The sequence below is a fragment of the Tupaia chinensis genome, unplaced genomic scaffold, assembly GCF_000334495.1.
Source record: "Tupaia chinensis unplaced genomic scaffold, TupChi_1.0 Scaffold000146_1, whole genome shotgun sequence".
Classification (NCBI taxonomy): domain Eukaryota; kingdom Metazoa; phylum Chordata; class Mammalia; order Scandentia; family Tupaiidae; genus Tupaia; species Tupaia belangeri.
In genome coordinates, this window is record NW_006159616.1 from 18,885,658 (window position 1) to 18,909,569 (window position 23,912).

The 23,912-nt window shown below is 43.1% G+C and overlaps 1 pseudogene; it reads left to right on the forward strand.

Moving 5' to 3' along the window:
* Nucleotides 1-3,480: 3,480 nt before the first annotated feature.
* LOC102485686 (heat shock cognate 71 kDa protein-like) lies at nt 3,481-23,912 on the forward strand (annotated as a pseudogene).

Consider the following 23,912-nt stretch of genomic DNA (forward strand, 5'->3'; position numbering starts at 1 on the left):
TACAGATTCCCACCTCTTCCCATGCACTGTCAGTTTCTTCCATGAGGCCAAACAATGGTCTGGGGAGTAGGTGGGGACTTAATTTATAAAGCACTAATCACCACCTGAGGCAGGATTAATAAGAAATGGGTTTAGAGCCAGTTGGGACCTGGAGTGGCCTGGTGTCCACAGTGTCTGTAAGAGGTGGTTGTTAGCTCCAGGCAGACTCTCCAGGGCCACTCTGTGGCACCGTAGTAGGTTACAGAGCGCCAGCGGCTACGTTGTGTGTGTCTCTTCCAGACTGATTATCTCATTTTGCTGGGCCCCATGCTGCCAGAACACAGAGTGCTGTTTACAACCCCCATGCCCAATCAATCACTTATTCATACAGTTTGAAGATTATAGCTGCTCATTTGCTACTTCCAGTCCAACTTGTCATGGTGCGTCTCAGGGGAGACATCCGCACAGCTGTATTAAAGCCATCTGACTCCTTCTCCATGGCAACAAACTGGGGAGGACAGAAACCCCACCAGCCACGGCTCTCAAGCTGGATGAGAGCTCCCATCCATGCCCACCAGCCCCACAGGAGCCACGAATGTGGGGGTCTTCATTAGTGGCTTCATGCCTTCCAGCCAAAGCTTGTAATCACAACTGACAGATTGCAAGCCATTTGTCATCCGTGGGGCAGATCGGTATGGCTGTCGTTTCTCAACAAGGCCCTCTCACCCTTCCTGGGCGATAAGATTCAATCTATAGGCTGTTTATTGGGACCTGTGAGCATCAACCTCAGAGTCTGCTCACAAGTTTTATTAATCAGACTGTTGTTTCCAGCCAACTCTAGCTCATAGAAAAAGATGGATAGTATTAGAGAGGCCAGCTGTCCAGGAGAAAGCAGTTCCTGTACCCTCCTTCCTGGAGTCAGCCACATGTGCCGTTACAGGCAGGGACATGGCTTGGATGTGGGAAGAGGTTCTCTTCAATGCTGCTGCCCACTTTCTGATGACACTGCCACATCACTGCAGGGAGGTGGGAAGGGGCTTTCTATACGACTCAAGGGAAAACTGTAGTTCTGCAGATAAGCACCCAGTTTCCTTTCTTGGCTGAGACATATGTGAGCCACCTGTATTTTATTATTGGTTAATGTCAGAACTCACTTTCAAATAAAGAAAATGCACTCTGGTTTGGGTCTAAGAAATGCATCCTTAAATGAGGCATTTTGAACACAGTGGAGGAAAGAAACCCCATCCAAAGGCAGTTCTCATGACTTCCCCTCCTCTCTGCAGCCTCTCCCATTCCATGGAGCAAAGATACATTTCTTCTGGTCCCGGTGTCTCCTCCATGGGTCTCAGGAAGCCCTGCAGGTGCCAAGTCCCCTCCTTTGCCCTCCAATGTCTCCTGGCTTGAAACCCCATTAACCAGTCAGTACTTAACATAGTTTAAGTAGTCTAATGCTTTTTTGAGCGGAAAGACAGCTTCTGGTATTCATTTCATTCCATTCAGCTGCTAAAGTACGTGTTCTATTCTGACTCAAGCTAGTGCAGAAATTGCAGGGAAGCGGCTCTTTGACGTCTACCACGTCCGATCCATTATTAATCACTGTAAATCTGGAATAATCTCTACAAACATATTTTGTTTCCTACAAATATATTTGTGCCAACTCTCTCTAATAAATCTTATGTCAGGCTGGCTATTGTCTCTCTTTGCACAGCATCTCCCAGCTGAAATATTTAAGCAATATATGAGCAATAATAAAAATCGCTTGCTGCAGTCACTTTTGTTTTAGGAAAACAGACTACAATAGGTAGTGAATTTATTACTTACAAAGGGCTCCATTTGGGGCTGTATATTTTTTCCCCAGTGGATTTTTTTTTTTAAGCCTTAAAAATAATCGAAGAACTCTATGTTTTTCCCTGATGTTATGCGAAAAGGGCAAGACATAACTCTTTCTAATGAGAAAGGATATAAGGCAACCTCAGAAAGAAAAAGAGCCCTTTCTAATCTGACCCTATCATTTCCCCCATCCTCTGGCAGGATCAGGAGGCACAAACGTTATTGCAGGCTTTCTTCCCAGACTTCTTACCTAATGGGTTTTCCCTTCTCTGTGCAATCTACCACCAACTCTCTCCCCTAAATTTCCTCCCTCTGTTGTGATGAGGTAATAGTGGTCTTGAGACTGGGTAATCAGGATGGAAAGAAAGGAAACTTTGATGACATGTTCTCAGTCAAAAAGGGAATAGCTCAGGACATTTTCCAAAAGCCCTTTTGCTTGAGAATTCAAAAGATACAGCTAAGATCTTTTTTCCTCCTGAATTATTTTCTCTGAGTCATCAAAAAAAATTTTTTTTACATAGATTATGCCCCGTCTGGGTTAAGCAGGTTCCCGTAGAGATGTGCACAGTTAGCAGGTGGTGGAAAATGGCTGGCAGAAAATCCAGAGGAAAAGTGGAAATAAGGGACTGTTCATCACATCACACGTGGGATGGGGGAGGAAGAAGGGTTTGGACAAACAAGAGGCTAAAGCCGACAGGGGCTGCAGCAGGTAGTTGTGTTGTTTATGTGAAGTACTTATCAGTCATTAATGATCATTAGCACATTAACCAACACGAGAAATCTCAGTGGGTGGTGAAAGGAGCTTGGTTGTTTTGTTGTGTGGTGTACAGCTGGAGCGTGCTGGAAGGTTGGGTGTTAATCTCATTTCCATATGTTCTCATATAGGTGAAAATATCTGAGACATCCAATGGAGCACCCACTATGAATCATGCACTTAGAAATTAAAAGAAAAAAAAATCAGCCACAAAAGTGAGTTTGGGATCTACTATGAGCCTCTTGTGAAGATGGAGGTCATCAATCCTATACCTGACAGTAGATGTTGAGACCATTTCAGGTAACATTTGTGTCTGGAGTCAGCTCCTGGCAGCTCAGCCACATCAGAAAATCAGTTGAGTTGATCATGCCTGTCTCTGTATAGGACTCTTTTAGTAGAAGTGCTTTTTACAGCAGTTGCTTTTCTGAAAAGTTAGACATAAACCAAGTTGCTGGAGGGAGGTTTGCTTTTTGGAATAATCCTTTCATCAGGTGAGTAATTGCCTCTTTATTATCTACTTGGTAAGTTGAGAATCCCTGTGTTGTCACAGTTTTGTTCAGAGCTAGCTGTACCTCTGCACACCTGCACACTGCAGGTTTACAGCTGAGAACCAAGAGATGGACAAAAAAGGTATCATAAATTTGCATACGAAATAAAGCTACTGCAACTTTCATGGGAAGTAGAAGAAGCAAGTCACTTTATCACGGCCCAGATCTGAAAAGGTTATGGCCTTGAACATCTGGTGGACCTACCCCAGTGTTCAGCTGAGATCATGTCTAGATGAGGAGCCAAGTGAGAGGCCAGGGGCAGGACTCAGAAAGGACTGTGTCCCCCATATGGTTTAGAGTGAAAAGAGTGAAATAAACAGAGAAATGATATAAAGAGAGAGGGAAATGCAAAGAGGGCAGGTCAGACATATGGGATCCAACCACAGCAAGCAATTGGGAAAGCGTCTCCTGAGCAGATTCTTGAGGAGGTACATTCTTGGGGAGCAGACCCTCTGGAGCATTCACCTGGCTGGTACCTCTGGAAGGCTCAGCTCTTGCCTTCTGAGGTAGGTGACTTTGGCTCAGAAGCCCAGAGAATAGTTGCTAACAGTACCCTAGCAACACTGATACTCAGCTAAAGAGAGTGCTGAATAAAGAGAACCTTGGATCCTTCAGAATTAACTGGAAAGAGTCTCCTGAGCAGATTCTTGAGGAGGTACATTCTTGGGGAGCAGACCCTCTGGAGCATTCACCTGGCTGGTACCTCTGGAAGGCTCAGCTCTTGCCTTCTGAGGTAGGTGACTTTGGCTCAGAAGCCCAGAGAATAGTTGCTAACAGTACCCTAGCAACACTGATACTCAGCTAAAGAGAGTGCTGAATAAAGAGAACCTTGGATCCTTCAGAATTAACTGTCAAGAAACCCAGCATACTGGTACTTCAACAAGCCTTTCTTGCTGCCATCAGCCCCTAGGAAATTGAGCTCGAGGATGGAGTTGTCCTAAATAAAGACTAAGTTCTCAGAGACAAGCCACAAATCTCCCTCTGTCATTTGTCCTCCGTGGCAAAATTAAGGGCCCTGCCTACCTTGGAGGAAGGACTTGCCATAGAGAGGTTCCAGCATCCTCTATGGGATTTTGAACTCTAAGAGCAGTCTCTATGGCCGGGTTTCAGCATGAGACTGCTGTCTTTCTTTCCCTCATATTCTCTGTAGTGTCTGCAGCTTTCAGGGTCAGAAGTGGAGGTGAAGGAGGAAGAGGACAGAGCTCCTAAGGGCACAGAGACTCAGGAAGACTGCTGAAGAGATTTACTGAAGAGTACACACAAGCAGAGGCTGCTGCTGTCTGCGGGAGAGTGGTTCGAAGTGGAGAGGTTTCTGCTCTTGTGCAGATGGTAAGATGATGCTTTACCTACAGAGATCTTAAAAATAGTAATGGAACCAACCAAAGGTCTGTTGCTTTTTTATTAGGTTGGTAGTTCCATGCAATGTCAGTGATAATATATTCCACCCCGCTGGGGCAAGTACTTCCTCCTGCCCCTTAGTGTATTACTGGGCTCAGGGACATTGGATTGAGAGCACTTGTGCCTTCATTTGCCCACCATCCCATGGCAGAAAATGCAACTGATCATAAACTTCAACATCCTCCTTAACACAGAGTTAGAGGTGATCAATTCCAAGTGGTCTAATGTTTGGACCTAAAAATAAATAAATAAATAAATAAGCCTGATCCCCTTCATGGTTACTCAGGTCTACATTCCTGGCATTTGGGATCCTGCCTGAGACACTATTTCAGACCCATCATTAGCTCTCAGCACTTCACAGAAATGTTCTCCTTGCAAAACAAAACAAAACAAAAACCCTGCCTTCTGTGTCTCTAAAGATCTTGTCCACATGTCAGCCTGCATGGGTTGGGTTCCAATGCAGATTAATGGCCCGTGGTTGCTGCATGATTATTTTTAATAGGCTGATTTGAGAAATAAGCTATGAATCGCTGTCACACACTGGGCTAACATCATCTCCCTGTGGCGGGGAGCCCAGCATCAGCTGCTCAGTGCATTTCGAAATGCTGCTGTGAAAAGGTTGAAAACTGCACTGTTTTTTAGCACATTCCTCTGTGATTTCCATCAAAGGGATGGGTATACATTCAAGGCAAAGGACAATGGGTTTGCTCTGCCTTTTATATTTCCCTCTCTCTTTATATTACTCTCTCTCTTTTTTATCATTTCCCCATTTATTTTCTCTAAACCATCTGGGGGACTCAGTCCAAGTTTCCACAAAAGGCAAAGATTTTCAAGTCAATGAGACCAGACTTAAATGCTCAACTTCCTTTTTAATTAGGAGAGCATCTGCATGTTATCATATTCTGGCTACCTCAGTTTCCTACCTGTGAAATAGGGCCGCTATTACCTTTCTTCTAGGAGTTGTTGAAGGATATGTATAGGATATAGTCTTTGTTCTTCCTTAAGTGTTTTCACCTAGACCATTCCTGAATATTCTTTACACATCTTAGAAGGGAAGAATGACTTCCTCCTTACCCCTAGATGGCAGTGTAGTGTGGCTTCCAGATGGTGACCTCATCATGCATAATAATGGTGACTTCTTGGTTTCCCTTTCTTTCTCTTCCTCATTAAGATGCCCATAAAGTGTTTCTTTGTCCAGGGAAAATGTGCTAAAGTTTCAGGCAGACAGGGTTGCAATTTGAGAAATCTTAAATCTATGACTCTGCTCACCCTAAATTGTAGGATCACTGGACAGGGTTGGCTGTCCATAGGAGCCAGTGTCAAGTGCCCAGCTAAGCAGGAGAATAAGAGAGATGCTCAAGGTCTTTGGTAGAAAAGCAAGGGAGAGAAGTCAGGGTTTAAGTGATGAGGGTGGAGGAAGACAGGCTGATCTGTGATAGCAAGCCTTGAGGAATGGAATCTGAGAATCAGAGGGTCAGTCCAATCCTTCAGCAAAAAGAATTCATTCTCTTCCTTATTCCTTATAACTTTGCAAAAGACTTATGGATGCTAGAATTAGTCTATCTATTTACCTCCCCATTCATCCTCCAATAATCTATCCATTTGTTTTATCTATACACATCTACCATTCATCCATCCATTCATCCATCCATCTGTTGGGAAAGAAAAGTAATTTTTGCTTCAATCTTCCTAGGTACTCATTAGGAAGAATTCCTGTAACAACAACAGCAACAACAAACAGACTTAAAAAGAGAAAAACAAAAAGAAATTTGTTAACATTTATATCTCGCATATACATGGGATACACTGAGAAAATGGGTAGTTTTCTAAGAAGTGGCTTTGAATTTCAGTTGATATGACTTTTTTTTTTGAGAGGTTTTCGCTATAGGGCACGTGCGCTCGCCAGACAGACAGAGACAGAGAGACAGAAAGCAAGAAATCACCCCCTAGAGGGGATGGTCACGCTACAATCCCTTCTCCTCCATTCTCCTCTCGGGATCTTGGGCACGCATGCACATGCGCCTGGTGTGTTTTAAGCCACTGGGTCCGGGACGCGAACCTTGGTTGACTACGTGGGAGTCTAGCGACATAGCCATTATGCTAACTGCTGGTTCCCAGTTTATATGACATTTTTGACAAAGAAAAGTACATTTTCAGTAAAATTTCCTTATGACAAGATAAAAAAAAAAAGACTTGAGCCTTTTAGGTGTTGCAATTTGTGCAAAGACTTACAACTTATAGGTAAAGGCTAGTGAGTAAAGCTTGTTAATGTAGAGTACCCTGGTATATCTCTAGGTCAATAAGGATCTACAATTATCTTAAGTGGTCAACCTTTGTTCTCTCTGGTAAAAGGGGGCAGAGGGAATCCTTTTATTTTTGTAAATCTATGTCCTGCTTTTAGGCAAATATATGGTGGGCAGAGAGATTTCCTGTACTTGCTTTTCTCAGTTGTCAATGACCCTTCATATTTTGGTGTGGCATATTCTGGTTTCCTGCACATCCATTTATTTATTTATCCTTAAACTATCTAGTCACTCATCTATCCATCCATCCATTCTTATTATGGTCCTACTTGATGCCAAGCACTTAGTTCTGTAAGGTTATAGAGATAATTACAGTATCCTTTATTCTTAATCATCTAGAGGAAAATCCAGCTGCGAACAACCAACACTGGTAAGTGCTATGAGTTTACAGAGGAGGGAACAATAAATCCCTGCCGGAGGAACTGAGTAGAGCCTCCAGAGCTGACCCTTAAGGACCTATACAACTAATCCAGAAGTAAAACAAGAGTGAGAGATTTGGACAGAGCAGCAGATGTTCTGATGGCCCTGGCAGTAAATGGGGGAGCCAGAGTCTGTGGGGAAGTGGGAGGACAGGTAGGTGCAGACAAGGAAGGGTATAGAATACTATGCTGGGCCAGCCAGGGGGCTCTTACAGTTCTGAGCAAGGGGAGTGGCAAGGCCTATCTCAGAGAGAGCCCAGAGAGGAGGTAGGGGCAGGTGTCAGGATGACCACAGGAGCACCACCTCATCCGAGGTTGCTGCACTGCGAGGCAGACTCCAGAGAAAACAGGAATGCACAAATGATGCATACATTCAGCTTCGTGCCCATGGACCCCAGTATATTGCTCATAAAGGAGCTGGACCATGAGAAGATCCTTTAGTCATATTGGCTTGGAAGCAGGGAAGAGAATGGCTGTGCTATGGAAAGGTTTTTGTGTCTTCATTGGCAATATTTCAGCAGCCCAACCAACACCAAAACATTGAATAGCCCCTTGTGTCAAAGACCATGCTGGTATTGTAGGAGAAGTGGTCCAACTCCCAGGCCATGAACTAGTGCTGGTTCATTACCTGTAAGGAACTGGGTCACACAGCAGAGGGTGAGCGGTGGGCAAGTGAGCAAAGATTCATCTGTATTTATAGTCACTTCTCATTTCTTGCATTGCTGCCTGAACTTTGCCTCCTGTCAAATCAGTGGTGGCATGAGATTACCACAAGAGTGCAAACCTTTTTGTGAACCACCCATGCAAGGGGTCTAGGTTGTGTTCTCCTATGAGCCTGATGATCTGAGGTGGAGCACTGATGGTAATGCTAGTGTTGGGGAGTGGCTACAAATACTACATTATGGTTAGTTGCATAGTTATTTCTTTATATATTACAATATAATAATGCTAGAAATAAAGTTCAAAATAGATATAATTTTGTTAAATAATCCCCAAACCATCTACCCTCTACTCCCCCACCTTGGCCCATAGAAAAATTGTCTTCCATGAAACTGCTCAGTGGTGCCAAAAAGTTAGGAAACATCCAGAGAAACATTGTGCCGTACATTGGGCCTTAAAGGAACTTGTGGGTCATGGAGAAGACCTAGAAGGTGCCACTGGGGAGAGTGAGTGGAGCAATAGTGACAGTCTATGTGTGCTGAACTGTCCCAGCACTTCACACGGATGCTTGAGAGTTGCCTGTGAGAAAGTTGCTACAATAATGCCCACTTTACAGATGTGAACATGAGGCTTAAAGAGCTTAGGTAGCCTTCCTGAGGTGACACAGCTGATAAAGTCCACAAATGAAATCCAGGGAGTCAGCTCTAGAATCTATATTATACCCTCTATGTATTCTGGCCCCCTAATCTCCTTTAACTTAAACAGACCAACCTCAGCTCCAGGTTGCTGCTTTCTTTGCAGAAGTTGCTAGCATGGACAATTCAAACACCTATACTGAAGAACTGGCCTCCCTCTTTTTTCTCTCCCTCTTTAGACACATATGCTCCTCCAAGCAGGAAACAAAATTTACACAGATCCAATGTTTGCAGCAGATTTTCTGGCTTATCAGAGAAACCAAGGAGCAGAAGGAGAAATTAAGAGTGGATGCCAGTGGTAAGTCCAGTGTGGCTAAATGGCAGTTGTCCTCCCGGCTGCGGCCTAGGATGCCAGTGTAGCAGCTGTTCTTTCAGAGCCCAGGCCACCTCCTCCAGCCTCACGTGGTATGCTAGCACAGTGTCAGGGAGTTGTTATTGATTCTAACCAGTCATTTGTTATCAGAAAATGAAGGTGCTGGCATTTGGCAAGATGCATGCTGTGTGTTTATTCAATTCGGAACAGACACAAACATATTCTTGGCTCAGGAAGGCTGTTAAGCTGGATTTCTCCTTGTTGTCCTCTCCTTCCTGACAAAGGTGTTGCTAAGAAGCTTTCAGTCCCCAGATGCCCCCAGGTAAAATGGATCAAAATGCTCTTTAAGCTACTGCTCCTTGTCTCTCCTTTCTCATGCAGTGAAATCCTCCACTCAGACTGAGAGTGGCTTCAGAGGTGCTGAAGGCTGATGGCCAGCTAGTGGATGGGGATCTGAGAATTGTCATGGAAGGGCATGGGAACTCTCAATTACTGAACTCCTCAGCAAATGAGGCTGATGTTGGGGTGGGGGGTGGGGAGAGTTTTCTGGATGTTATCTGGCTAAATAAAGAAAGGGAATGGGTAGTTCTTTTTCTTTTTCTTTTTCTTTTTTTGGAGAGATTTTCACTATAGGGCGCGTGCGCTCGCCAGACAGAGAGACATAGAGACAGAAAGCGAGAAATCATCCCCCAGGGGGGATGGTCACGCTGCAATCCCTTCTCCTCCATTCTCCTCTCGGGATCTTGGGCACGCACGCACACGCGCCCAGCGTGAGTTTTAAGCCACCGGGTCCGGGATGCGAACCGCGGTCGACTACGTGGGAGTCCAGCGACATAGCCATTACGCTAACTGCTGTTCCCAGGAATGGGTAGTTCTTGACCAGAATGTGGTACATGTCCTTTGCTGTGTGTAGGGGGCACATCCTCCAGCCCCAGTACAACTAGAGTCATTGTGGTCATGAGATTCCCTTCCAGTTCCATTGCTCATATGCGCTATCTTTCATCATCCACTTGGTCCTTCTGGCACACTGGCAATGTAGTCCATTGTCACTGAGCCCTCACTGTGCTTTCTGTGCCATGCAAACCTGCTCCAAACCTGCTTTGCACACATCAGACTCGAGCCCAGAGCTCCATCTCAGTCTCATCCCCATAGCTGATGATGTTACTTCTTACTTGACAAAAAACAAACTAACAAACAAAACACAAATGAAGTTATCAGAATAGAGCAGCTCATCTTTCCAATATCAAGCATTCATTAACAGAGACCAAGTGTGGTGGCAGAATCCTGGGAAGACCTCAAAATTCTCGTCATGGATGTTCATGCCCTGCATAAAACCCAGGACTGTGAATGTGATGGACACTTCTTGTGATTAGGGTGGTTATATGGCACAGCTGTCATTAAAAAGGGAGATTCTATAGATGAGCTAGACTAAATCAGGTGAGCCCTTAACAGGAACAAGGCTTTTCTAGCAGGAGAGGTTCAGAGCATGAGATGGATACAATGAGACAGATTCTCCACTGCTGGCTTTGAATGTGAAGGGGTAACATAGAAAGGCCTATTGGCAGGGCACCGTTCTCTAGGAATGGAGAGCAGCAACCAAGAAGGAAACAGAACCTCAGTCCTATAACCCCAAGGAACTAGGCCTTGCCAGTAACCTGAATGAGTTTGAAAGCAGGTTCTCCTAGAGCCTCAGCTGAAATCACAGAAGACCAACAGCATGAGTGTGAGACCTTGAGCAGAGGATCCAGCCATGCTGCACCTAGACCTCTGACTATAGAACTGTGAGCAAATAAACATGGCTTCCTACTTCATTAAGTTGTGGTTATTCGTTATGCAGTAGGAGATGGGTGAAACAATAGGAAAGTGCCTGTACACTTAGAGTGAACCTTCTGCCAACCCCATTGTGACCATGATGCAACCAATGGAAGAAGCCAGTCAAGCTGGCACATGGCACCCAGAATTAGCTAAGCCATTGCTAGCCTGTACACACCCAAAGCTGGAGCCAAGAGAGATGGAAAATTTTGTATGCTCCAAGTAAGACCATCCCTCTGCCAGCCTCTGCACCTCCACCCCAGACCTCTGCACATGGTAGAAGAGGGCCAGCCTCCTTCACTATCTGCTTTTGGGATGACTCAGGATGGCTCTTAATCACCTCCTTCACCTCATGTCAGTCACTACCAGCAGCTCAGAACTGCTGGCCATCCCTGGTTCCCCAGACTTCAATTTCCTTTTTTCTGATACCATCTCCTACTCCTCCCCAACATCCAAATTGTTGAGTAACTCTCTGGAATTAATGATCAGTCAAAAGCCAGATTTTCTGATTCCTCCATTTTGCTCTGAACTGAACATTCCCTTCGCCTTTGCTTGAGCATTCTCAGCTTTTAGTGGACAACTGCTCACGTGGGGCTTTTCTTTCTTCTAGACTCTCATTCTAAGATCTGAAAATTATTCTGCCCCCTTTCTGCTCCTTTTCTCCCAATGCTAACTGTTCTTTCTCCCTCCTCCCTTGAATTTCCCACCTATCTCCTTAGCCATTCCCTTCATGCCTCCCTCCTTATTGGATCTTTGAATCTATACTTGGCCCTCGGTCCAATCTCTTCACCTATAACCAGATGAATCTTCTCAGCAGAGTATTCCACCCCAGAGTCCTCTGTCCTGCAGTCATGACCTGAGCCTTGTAGTAAAGCAGACTCCCCAGGTACACTCCCACTTTACAGGAAGATTTCAGCTCCTGGATTTCTGTCATTCTCTCTAATGTGACATCTATCGTAATTTTTGGAGATTGGCATAGGTTTGGAGTGTATTCCAGTGAGCATGTTCTATTTCCTCACTCATTTCTTCCACCCTCCTGACCCTTTTAAACCTCCCTCCTCCTTTACACCCCCCAGCTTCCCCTTAAAGCTGCTCTCAGATAAATAAGTGGCTTTCTATTTTACTGAGAAAACAAGAACAAACAAAAGTATTTTCAGATGCTTTCCTATCAGATCCACCCACCTTTCTGCCTGTAATCCATGTCTACTCCTGTCACCGTAAAGAAATTGCCATGGTAAGAGAGATGGCCATGTTTCCCTAAACTAGGCCCCATCCCTCTTTTGGGGACATGGTCTCATCCTCCTCTCCTCTTCAAGGACATTGCTATGGCAATTCTCCCCACTGACAGCAGCGTCATTGTGTCCTTTGTATTGGACTGCTTCTGTTAGCATACAGACATGTTATTATGTCTTGTCTCTTAAAAGAACCAACTCTAATCAAAATGCCCTTTAAGATATTGCCTCTTATCTCTCTTTCCTCATGCAGTGAAATTCTCCATGAACTGTGCACATCTGTTTCTGTTTTTGCTTTTTTTAGAGGTTTTTGCCATAGGGAGTGTGTGCTTGCAGTAGAGAAAGAGAGACAGAGATAGTTAAGTGACAGGGAAAGTGAGAAATCACTCCCTTCCCGGGGTGGGGAGGAATGGTTCTGTCACAATCCCTTCTCCTGCATTCTCCTCTTGGGATCTTGGGCATGCATGAGCACGCATGGCTTGTGTGAGTTTCAAGCCACTGGGTCTGGGACTTCAACCGTGGTTAGCAATGTGGGAGTCCAGCGATGTAACTGCTATATCATCTGCTGGTTCTATGCACCAGCAGAACCAGTTGACCATGTTGGAGAAACTTTTCTCCAACTTCTGAAGCCCACTTAACTGAGGTTTTGCCCTCTTCATGGCCCTACAAGTGTTCCCTTAGGGTCAGCAATCACCTCTATGGTAATCATTAACCCGATGGGCAATGTGAAGGTTGATCTTGTATGTTAACTTGAGTAGGCCATGGGGTATCAAGACAGTTGGTCAAACAATATTTCTTGGTGTGTCTGAGGGCGTTTTCGGAAGAGATTAGCATTTGAATCGGTAGACTCAGAAAAGCAGATTTACTGGATGATGCCAGTGTGGACAGGCATCATCCAGTCCATTGAGGGCTTAGATAGCACACAAGGTGGAGGAATTTTCTCTCTCTGAACACTTGAACTGAGACAATGGCCTTCTCCCCTTGGACTCTGTTCTTAGGCCTTGCACAGACACCAGAGTGTGGCACTTTCCCTCCTTCATAAATGCATGAGTTGATTCCTTATAAGATTCCCTATATTAAATTTTAGTCTCTCCCTCTCTCTACACACACACACACACACACACACACACACACACACACACACATACTTCAATAAGTTTATGGAAAACGCATACTATTGGAACCAGCACTTAGCTAACGTAATGGCTATATCACTGGACTCCCATGTAGTCGACCACAGTTCGAGTCCCGGGCTGGGTGGCTTAGACTCACGCCGGGCGCATTTGTGTGTGTGCCCAAGATCCTGAGAGGAGAATGGAGGAGAAGGGATTGCAGTGTGGTCATCCTCCCTGGGGGGTGATTTCTTGCTTTCTGTCTCTCTGTCTCTCTCTGTCTGTCTGGCGAATGCATGCGCCCTATAGCATAAACCCCTCCAAAAAAAAAAAAAGATAGAAGAAAAGGCATACTATGAAAAAACTATGGATAGATTTCAAGTTTTTGTATCAAAATAAACTTGTACTTTAATTCCACTTTTTTCCCACAAACTTTTTTGTTTTTTATTTTCTTTATTGTTATTAATATTTTTTAAAATTTGCTATAGAGTATGTGCGCTCCCCAGAGATGACAGAAAGAGAGAGAGAGAGAGAGAGAGAGAGAGAGAAGAGAGAGAGAGAGAGAGAGAAAGTGAGAAACAAGCTGCCAGGTTTGTGACTTGAACCACGGTTGACCATGTGGGAGTCCAGTGCCTTAACTACCATGTCACCTGCTGGGCCCTCCACAAACCTTTTGATCTCTCCTTGTTTGTGCATATCCCATTTGTCCTGCTTCTTCAGAGAACTCTGACTAATGCAGTCAGGTTTCACTCTTCATCTTTTTTGATTCATCAGCAGAGCAGTGTGACATAGACTATTTTATTTCTCTTTACTTGGTTTTCAGAAGCAGCCCTCTCTTGACTGTTTTGCTCTCTCCGACCCATCTCCTACCTTATCTTTAGCACACCCACCCTTGCATCCACCATAGCAATCCATCTTTTAATAAAATTATATTATAGTGATTTTACTAAAAAAATTAAGATTTTTGTTTGTTTTTGCATGATAGTACTGTGTGTGGGGGGGGGCGGTGGGGGGATGCCACATCCTCAACAGGTTTCTGTCATGCCATGATTCCCTTCCCACAGCTTTTCAACTTGTTAGGATCTGGCATGCACATGCACATACCAAGAGTTCTTTTAGTCTGATCCAGGGTTCTGAACCCACAGATTTCTAAAACTACAGTTCAGTTTGCTACCCACTATACCACCTAGCAGGGCCCACTCCATTTTCAAACTGCTTCTCTTATCTCCTTTGCTGGCTCCTCCTTGCCCACATGACTTTTTTGTTTTTATTGTTTTGGTTTTGTCATGTTTGCCAGAGAAAAACAAAGAGAGGGAAAGTGAGAATAACTTCCAGGGGCCACAGCCCCCTCTCCTCCATTTTCCTCTTAGAATTTTGGGCATGCATGTACCTGTACCCACCATGATTTTCAAACTGCTAGGTTGAACCATGGTTGACCATGTGGAAATCCAGCATCATAACCACCACACAATCTGCTGGCCCCACATGACTTTTTATTTTTCTTCTTCTTTCTTTTTTAACTGGAGTGTACCAAGGCTTAGATCAAAGAGCTCTCCTCACTCTTGGTGGTTTAATTCTCTTAAATGCTGATGACTTCCAAATCAGCATCTCCTGTTAGACTTCTCCAGAATTCCGGAGTGTGTCTAGCTTCTTGCTTATCATTTTTACTTGAACGTCCAGTAGTCACTTTGAACCTGGTGTATCTAACAATGCGCTCCTGATCCCCTCTTCATGTATATGGGTCCTAAGGGTCCTAAATCTTTTTTTTTTTTTTTGGAGAGTTTTTTTGTTTGTTTGTTTGTTTTTTGTTTTGTTTGTGTTTGTTTTTGCGATAGGGCACGTGCGCTCGCCAGAGAGACAGAGAGAAACAGAGAGACAGAAAGCGAGAAATCACCACCCAGGGGGATTGGCCATACCACAATCCCTTCTCCTCCGTTCTCCTCTCGGGATCTTGGGCATGCACGCACACACGCCTGGCATGAGTTTTAAGCCACCGGGTCTGGGACGTGAACCACGGTCGACTACATGGGAGTCCAGCGACATAGCCATTATGCTAACTGCTGGTCCCTGGGTCCTAAATCTTCAACACGTTATTTATTCTGTGATTCAATTCCAGCCTTCCAAGTGATCATGCCAGTGTACTTTTTCCAGGGCATTTCACCCTGTTGGACATACCCTCCTTCTGAAATAGGTTCTTCCTCTATTGTTCAAGACTCTACACATCCCCTCCTCTCTTCCCTTTGCAGTCTCATCTTGCTCTATCCAAAGTTAAACACAGGAGTCTCATAGATTTATTCTAGTCCCTCTAGTCTCTTTACCCAGTACTTTCTCCCTAGACAATCTCATCCATATGTGTATATTCAACCTACACAATTTCCTGAACCTCCCTTCTGAATTTAACACTTTTCTAACCAGTTTTCCTCAAAATGTCCCCTTGAGTATTGTCAAATTACTTTAACCTCAATATATCCAAAATCTAAACTCCTGATGCTTCTACTCCATCCTCATTTCCTTTCTCTGTAAATGATACAACTTCTGGAAGGTTGTCTTGAGGATGCCTTTTCTCTGTTCCCTCTCTCTCTCACATGATCAAGTTCTATTGATTATACTCCCTAAACTTCACCTGGATCTCCATTCCTCTCCATTTCTATCATCAGGTAGGTCTAAGCACCTGCCATACCTCAGTGCAAGCCTGGGTGAACACCTCATGGAATCTTTTCTCCTGTACTTGGCTCCTCTGCCCAATGTTCTTAGAGGAATCTTCTCATAACTCAACTCTGAGCTCATCAGTACCCAGCATAAGCCTTTTCAATAGTTGGTTACCTTGAACACAAAATCCTTTACCATGTTTAGTTCCATCTGACCCAAATTCTTCTCCCTCCTGTCCCCTTGATCTTTGCTCCAGCCACACTTGTTTTCCTTTCCAGGCTGTCATGTTTCCCCTCTATAATTTCTCTTACACTATATCTCTGTTTCCTTCCTCCTTTGTCTAACACTCATTCATCTTCAAGCTCAAATTCCTTCTGCCCCTTCTTCAAGGAAGTTGTGTTAGTTTGCTAGAACTTCTCCATAACAAAGTACCACAAATGATATAGAGTAAACAGCAGAAACTTATTCGTACAGTTGTAGAGGTTAGAAGTCTATGGTCAAGATCTGAGCAGGATTGGTTCCTCTGAGGGCCTATTTCCATCCTCACTCTTACTTTCTAATGGTTCGGCAACAGGTTTTGATATTATTTGGCTTACAGAAGCATTGCCCTGCTCTCTGCCTTCATCTTAACATGGCATCCTCCTCATGTGTGTATCTGCCCTAATTTTCCCCCTTTCCACCTGGGCCCACCCTTCTCTAGTGTAACTTCATTTTAAATATTCTAGGTACTGGCAGTTAGGACTTCAACATATTAATTTTGAAGTGGGAGGGCACAATTTGACCCATAAAAGTTAATCCCTAACTACCTTGGCAGGGCTGAAGCACCTGTAAAGAGCACTCCTAGTACTATCTACAAGGCACATATAGCTCTTGGTACTGTTGTCCTTTAATGTTGGCTTGTGTTATTTGATGTCTTTCTCTCTTTCTCAATTCTCTTTTTCAGTGGAAGCTGTGTTTATTCTTTCTTATTACTATATCCCTATTAAATGATAATGGCTCACTTGATTACTTTTCAAAATAAAAGTAGTCTCTTATAGACCTAACTTAATATTCTCTACTTTTGTCCCTCCATGTGTCAGTAATTTGAATTTGGGAATATAAGAATACTGTAATTTTTTCTACATAGTTTTAGAATAGCACAGGGTTCTAATCATAATATCGACAACTGATAATAATAATTCCAATAGGAAGTAGCAAGAGCAAGTTTTTTCTTGCTCTAGCTTCCTGATGTGTTCTATGACCCTATGTGAAATTTGCAGAAATAAAAACTGCATGGGCAGCAAGCAGTTTTTCCTCATACAGAGGGAACTTCCCATAATCCTTAATTCCATAGGACACAGGCTGGTTCATTTAGGAATGGGCACCTGCATAAACTGCACAGAGATTTTACAATTGAGATCTATGCACAGTTGATGGTCAACACCTACATATGGATTTTTTTTGTTCCACCTTGATAATTACCATTTATCAAGGCACAAAAGAAATGTTTGAGATAGAAACATGGGCCAACCTAAGGTGGAGTGGCTAGGGGAGCTGAATCCCATATAGCTGACCACGTGGTTTGAGTCCTGGACCTGGTGGCTTGAGAAATGTGCCAGGTGCATGTCCAAAATTTCAAAGGGATGGTAAAATGGAAAAGGGATTGTGATGTATCATGCACTATGGGGGTTGCTTTCTCACTTTCTCTCTCTCTTTCTGCCTTTCTCCAGTGAGCACATGTACCTTCTGGCAATATTTTTAAAAAGGAAAGAATTATAGAAGCAAAATTTAGACTCTACCTAGGGTGTTAACAACAATGATGGCTGATGTAAAGTGCCAATGCGTGTGCTGTGTATTCATTGTCTGATAAAACTGCCATATCAGTACTCTAAATACCATACTTTCACAGATAAGGAAACCAAGATGTTGTTAAGTTGCTGGCTACTGTAGTCCATGGCTAAGTTGGAACTTTAACTGAACTTATATTCTTAGAAGACTGCACTATTTTGTCTGTGTCATGATCACTGAATTTGTTCTTAAGATTCCATCTGGTTTACTTAGCAAAATGCCACTGTCCCAGCATGGTTTCTGAGAGATGATAAACCCAACAACCAAAAGGGCCATTAATTAATTCAAGAATTGTTTATCAAGTTCCTACTATACCCGAAACACAGTACTTGGCTCTGGGAAATAACAATAAACGAATCGAAGTCCCCATGTTCATAGACTTTGAATCCTAGGAGAAGATGATAGTCAACAAAATGAATAGGGCAATAAAAATATATAGAGTTTTAGCTAGTGGTAAATGCTATGGAGAAAAATAAAACAGGAACAAGGAGAGATAGTGGTTTTGAGAAAAGAAGCAATTTTAAGTAGGATCATCAATGAAGAACTCATCTGCAGGGAAATGGGCTTGCAGATATTGGGAGAAGAGGTTCCAGGTCAAAGAAACAACTAGTGCAAATGCTCCATGATGGGGATGTGTCTGTCAGTTTTGAGAAACATCTAGGTATCTGTAGTATATAGAAAAACTAGAAGAAGTTAAGAGAATCAACAGGGAGAAAGACAAGAGAGACTCCAGGTCATTAGAATTTTGGCTTTTCCTGAGAGAGATGGGACGCTTCTGGAAGGTCTTGACAGAGAGGTAGCCTGCGTGTCCTCACGTTTGCCCTCTCTGACCTACGGACCACTTTACCTTGGTCTCTCTTCCAGCATTTACCACTTACTTCTTGTGAATTATTTATGCTTGTCTAATATCTCCCCTTAGAGTATATGAGCTCCAAAAGGAGAGATTTATGTCTAATTCGTTTTGTATACCCAACCGTGCACAAGGTTGTACTACAACGTGGCAGTGGCTCATGGAAGGTTATAGAATACACAATTACGACAGCACCAAGGGGGAATCATCTATGCACCCTTTTATCCTCTTGCTTTTCCATTTGATTGCATTCTGGAGCAGCAGGAAGATGAGTTGGCCTGGAGTTACTGAAGAAAAGAGTTTAAAAAAATATGGATGCTGTACCACAGTCTCCAAGATGGCTGGATCTCCCCCATCAAAGAGAAATTGCATCCCCTCAACCTACCTAAGACAGAAACCTGAACAACAGTAACCAGCTGGGTTTTGGAGATCTGCATCCTTCTGCAGTAAGGGATGGCTTGCTGGGCCTTACAGCTGAGTTTGCTTTGAGGGGACTTCTGAACCAGCTGGATTCAAAGCAGCAGGGCTTGTACTGTGACCTGGGAGGGAAGGCTGTGCACATCAGCATATCTGTGATCTAGCAAGGCCTAAAGGAAACTGAATCTGGTACTAAAAGAATTGCCTATACCCCTAAAAGAAATTCAAGTCTGCATTCTTGAACAATTAACCCAACACACATACACACGCATGCACACAGGCATACACATGTATTTCTTGACCATAATTTTATGAAGAAATTATGCCAGTGAAGGAAGGGAGAAAAATGGAAAAAGGTATGACTACTAGAAAATGCAACTTTAGAATTTTCCAGAATACTGGGTAGAATGTGAACAAAGGTGAATGAAACTTAAAGTGTACATCATAGGTTAGTAGAAACTGCTACATCTCAGTGCATCTTTGATCGTTTTCCTTAAAGCTGATTAATATATAAATTGGCTGTCTCTTCTTGCAGAGTTTTCTGAACATTCACTTAATGCTTGAGTGAGGAAAATTAGGCCCATTAGTCTGTGTTTGAATGAATCTCTTAATTGTGTCCTTCCGACAATGCTCTTGCTTTCTGTTAGAGCACTTTGTTGGATACATTCATTTATGGTTGAGGAAGTCAGATGAGGTGTGTACATCTGTTGGGAAGGGAGGGCAGGTTAATCCAAAAGACAAGGTGGGGCTTGGACTCCCCGGCCACAGAATAAACTTCCGGGACAAGTGAAGGCAACATCTGAGAAGAGAGGGCATGGACAGGTACAAGACAGAAGAAGCAAGATTTCAGGGTCTGAAAAAAAAAAGCCAAGATTTTATGAAAGGCATTTATACTCATTTGTACAACAGATTGGATTTACTCATTTGTGGAGCTGGAAACTTCAGTTCAGACTAGAGGGGCTTAGAAGATGGTCTTACTCAGTTCTTTTGAAGGGACACAGAGGGATGGGAGAGGCAGTGTGGAACATGAGGCAGAAGCACCCTGGGCTGTGCCCCTTGCTGGTCTCTGGGTTGTTGGGGGACCAGTGGAAGAGAATGAACAGTTCAGTAAACAGGTGGGATATTAGAGAGTGACTATGTATCAGAGGAATAATATAGGCGACTAAATTTAATGTTATACATGTATATTATAGAATAGACAATATTATATATTATATGAATTATATAAATAAATACAATCTTTAGTAAGTATATTTACATGTACATTATGCATAATAGTATACTATGTATTAAATTATTGTATAAAAAACTAAAGGTCCATTAATAATTAACATCATATATACAATTGTATATACACATATGTATATTATATGTGATGCCCCTCATTGAATGCCATGGCATCTGCAGAATTTGGTGCATGAGCTTTGTGAGCCAAGGCAGGCCTACACAGAAGCAACCATGTCTAAGGACCTACAATTGGCATTGATCTAGGTGCCACTACTCTTGTGTGGGTGTCTTCCAGCACAGAAAAGTAGAGATAATTGCCAACAATCAGGGGAACCAAACCCACTCCAAGCTATGTTACCTTTACTGATACCAAATGATGATTGGTGACGCTACAAAAAATCAAGTTGCAATGAACCCCACCAACACAGTTTTTGACGCCAAGCATTTGATTAGACACAGATTTGATGTTGTTGTTGTCCAGTATGATATAAAGCACTGACCCTTCATGGTGGTGAACGATGCAGGCAGGCCCAATGTGCAAGTAGAATAAAAAGGAGAGACAAAAAGTTTCTACCTAGAGGAGGTGTCATCTATGGTTCTGACCAAGATGAAGGAAATTACAGAAGCCTATCTTGGGAAGACTGTTACCAATGTCATGGTTGCTGTACTGGCTTATTTTTATGACTCTCAGAATCAGGCTACCAAAGATGCTGGAACTATTGCTGGTCTCAATGTATTTAGGATTACCAATGAGCCAACTGCTCCTGTTATTGCCTATGGTTTAGATAAAAAGTTTCGAGCTGAAAGAAATGTACTGATCTTAACTTGGGAGGTAGCACTTTTGATGTATCCATCCTCACTGTTGAGGATGGAATTTTTGAGGTCATATCTACAGCTGGAGAGACACACTTGGGCGGAGAAGACTTTGACAATCATATGATCAACATTTCATCGCAAAGCTTAAGTGCAAGTATAAGAAGGATATCAGTGAGAGCGAGAGAGCTGTCCAGCACCTGTGTACTGCTCATGAATGTACTAAGCATGCCCTTCCCTCTCGCACCCAGGACAGTATTGAAATCAATTCCCTCTATGAAGGAATCGACTTTTATACCTCCATTACCTGTCCCAGTTTGAAGCATTGAACACAGACTTACTCTGTGTCACCCTGGACCCTGTAGTGAAAGTCCTTCAGAACACCAAACTAGACAAGTCACAGATCAATGACATCATCCTGGTGGACGGGTCTACTTGTCTCCCCAAGATCCAGAAGCTGCTGCAAGACTTCTTCAATGGGAAGAAACTGACTAAGAGCATCAACCCTGATAAGGCTGTTGCTTACAGCGTAGCTGTTCAGGCAGCCATCTCATCAGGAGACAAATCTGAAAGTGCTCAGGATTTGCTGCTCTGGGATGTCCCTCTTCTTTCCCTTGGCATTGAAACTACTGGTGGAGTCATGACTGTCCTCATCAAGTGTAATACCACCATTCCTACCAAGCAGACACAGCCTTCACTACAGACTCCAACAACCAACCTGGCGTGCTCATTCAGGTTTATGAAGGTGAGTATGCCATGACCAAGGACAACAACCTGCGGGGCATGTTTGAACTCACAGGCATGACTCCTGCACCCCATAGTGTTCCTCAGATCAAAGTCACTTTTGATATTGATGCCAATAGAATCTTGAACATTTCTACTGTGGATAAGAGTACAGGTAAAGAGAACAAGATTGCTATCATTGACAATAAGGGTCATTTGAGCAAGGAAGACAATGGGCTCATGGTCCAGGAGGCTCTGAGAAGTACAAGGCTCAAGATGAGAAGTAGAGGGACAAGGTGTCTTCCAAGAATTCACTTACACGTTCAACATAAAAGCAACTGTTGAAAATGAGAAACTTCAAGGCAAGATCAATGATGAGGACAAACAGAAGATTCTTGACAAATGTAGTGAAATCATCAACTGGTTTGATAAGAACCAGACTGCAAAGAAGGAAGAGTTTGAGCATCAGCAGAAGGAGCTGGAGAAAGTCTGTAACCCCATCATCACCAAGCTGTACCAGAGTGCAGGAGGCATGCCAGGGAGAATCCCTAGGGGCATGTTTGGGGTCTTTCCTGGTGGGGATGTTCTTCCATCAGGTGGTGCTTCTTCAGGATCCACCATTGAAGAGGTTGATTAAGCCAACACTATTATAGATTACATAGCATTGTTCCACCCAGTAAAACATTGAAGGAGCCCAATTTGTAGCAAATTCTGTGGTATTCTTAAAGTTCAGGTGCTATAGTGAATTGCTGGGCATCTTCAATACTTCGAATATGGAACATGTGCACAGGAAAAAAATAACATCGCACTTTATAAGCACTGTATTGTAAGTGGAAAATGCAACATCTTAAATAAAACTATTTAAAATATATGAGATGTAATATATAATATAATACAATATATTTATTTATGTAAATAGCTAAAATATGCTAATCTAATATTGTGAATGTATATTATATGTAATAAAATACATCATATTATATAAATAGTTAAATATAATATTAGCAATCTACTATGGTGTATGTATATGCATATTATATATGCAATATAACAATATATTTTATAATTATATAAATAATGAAATATATTTACTACATATATGTATGTCATATTATTTATGTGTATACATATTATTTTTAATGTGATACATAATATCATATCATGTAATATATGTTACATAAATAGCTGAATAGCTATGTGTAAGGTGATTGTAGAGTGTGAGGTGTGGCTATAATTTTAAACAAAGCTGTCAGGCATAATCGGGAGTGGTTGTTTTCTTACAGCATGTTGAATAGATTTTGAATCCTGTGGTTGTTTGGGATCCTGGCACTAGACTTGTGGCTCTGACCCTTAGGAAAATTCTTCAGTCATGCCTCTGTGTCCTCATCTATAAAACTGGAATGGGCTCTCTCTGTCACTGACTCTGTGCCCCCTAGCACCTCCTCTTGTAGTGGTGGTGCTTTTGCACATGGGCTGCCATTCCTTTCTTTCTGTTATCATACATGCACAGGCACAGAACTTCCAATGCCACATGTTGATAGACACCAGCACCAACTGGAAATGACTGGACAACACTCCATGTTGCTAGCAGGCAGTGCCCACACATACTAGCTCCCATGGCCATTTTGTTGATTGTTGGGCAGGGCTGGAGACATTAATAATCTAGGAACAATGGACAACTACTGTCCTTTACTACCTCAACTACTGCAGGTCAAGAATCTAGCACAGCATGGTTGAATCCTCTGCTTAGGCACTTAGAGGCTGCTACAAGCAGTCTGTTGGGCTGTATTTCCATCTGGAGACTCAACTGGGGAAGAATACACTGTGTAGTCCATTCAGGTTGTCAACAGAATTCATTTCTGGTGGCTGACAGGACTAAGGCCTTGGTTCCTAGAGACATCCCCAGTTCTCTGCCAACAATAAGGGTCATTTGAGCAAGGAAGACAATGGGCTCATGGTCCAGGAGGCTCTGAGAAGTACAAGGCTCAAGATGAGAAGTAGAGGGACAAGGTGTCTTCCAAGAATTCACTTACACGTTCAACATAAAAGCAACTGTTGAAAATGAGAAACTTCAAGGCAAGATCAATGATGAGGACAAACAGAAGATTCTTGACAAATGTAGTGAAATCATCAACTGGTTTGATAAGAACCAGACTGCAAAGAAGGAAGAGTTTGAGCATCAGCAGAAGGAGCTGGAGAAAGTCTGTAACCCCATCATCACCAAGCTGTACCAGAGTGCAGGAGGCATGCCAGGGAGAATCCCTAGGGGCATGTTTGGGGTCTTTCCTGGTGGGGATGTTCTTCCATCAGGTGGTGCTTCTTCAGGATCCACCATTGAAGAGGTTGATTAA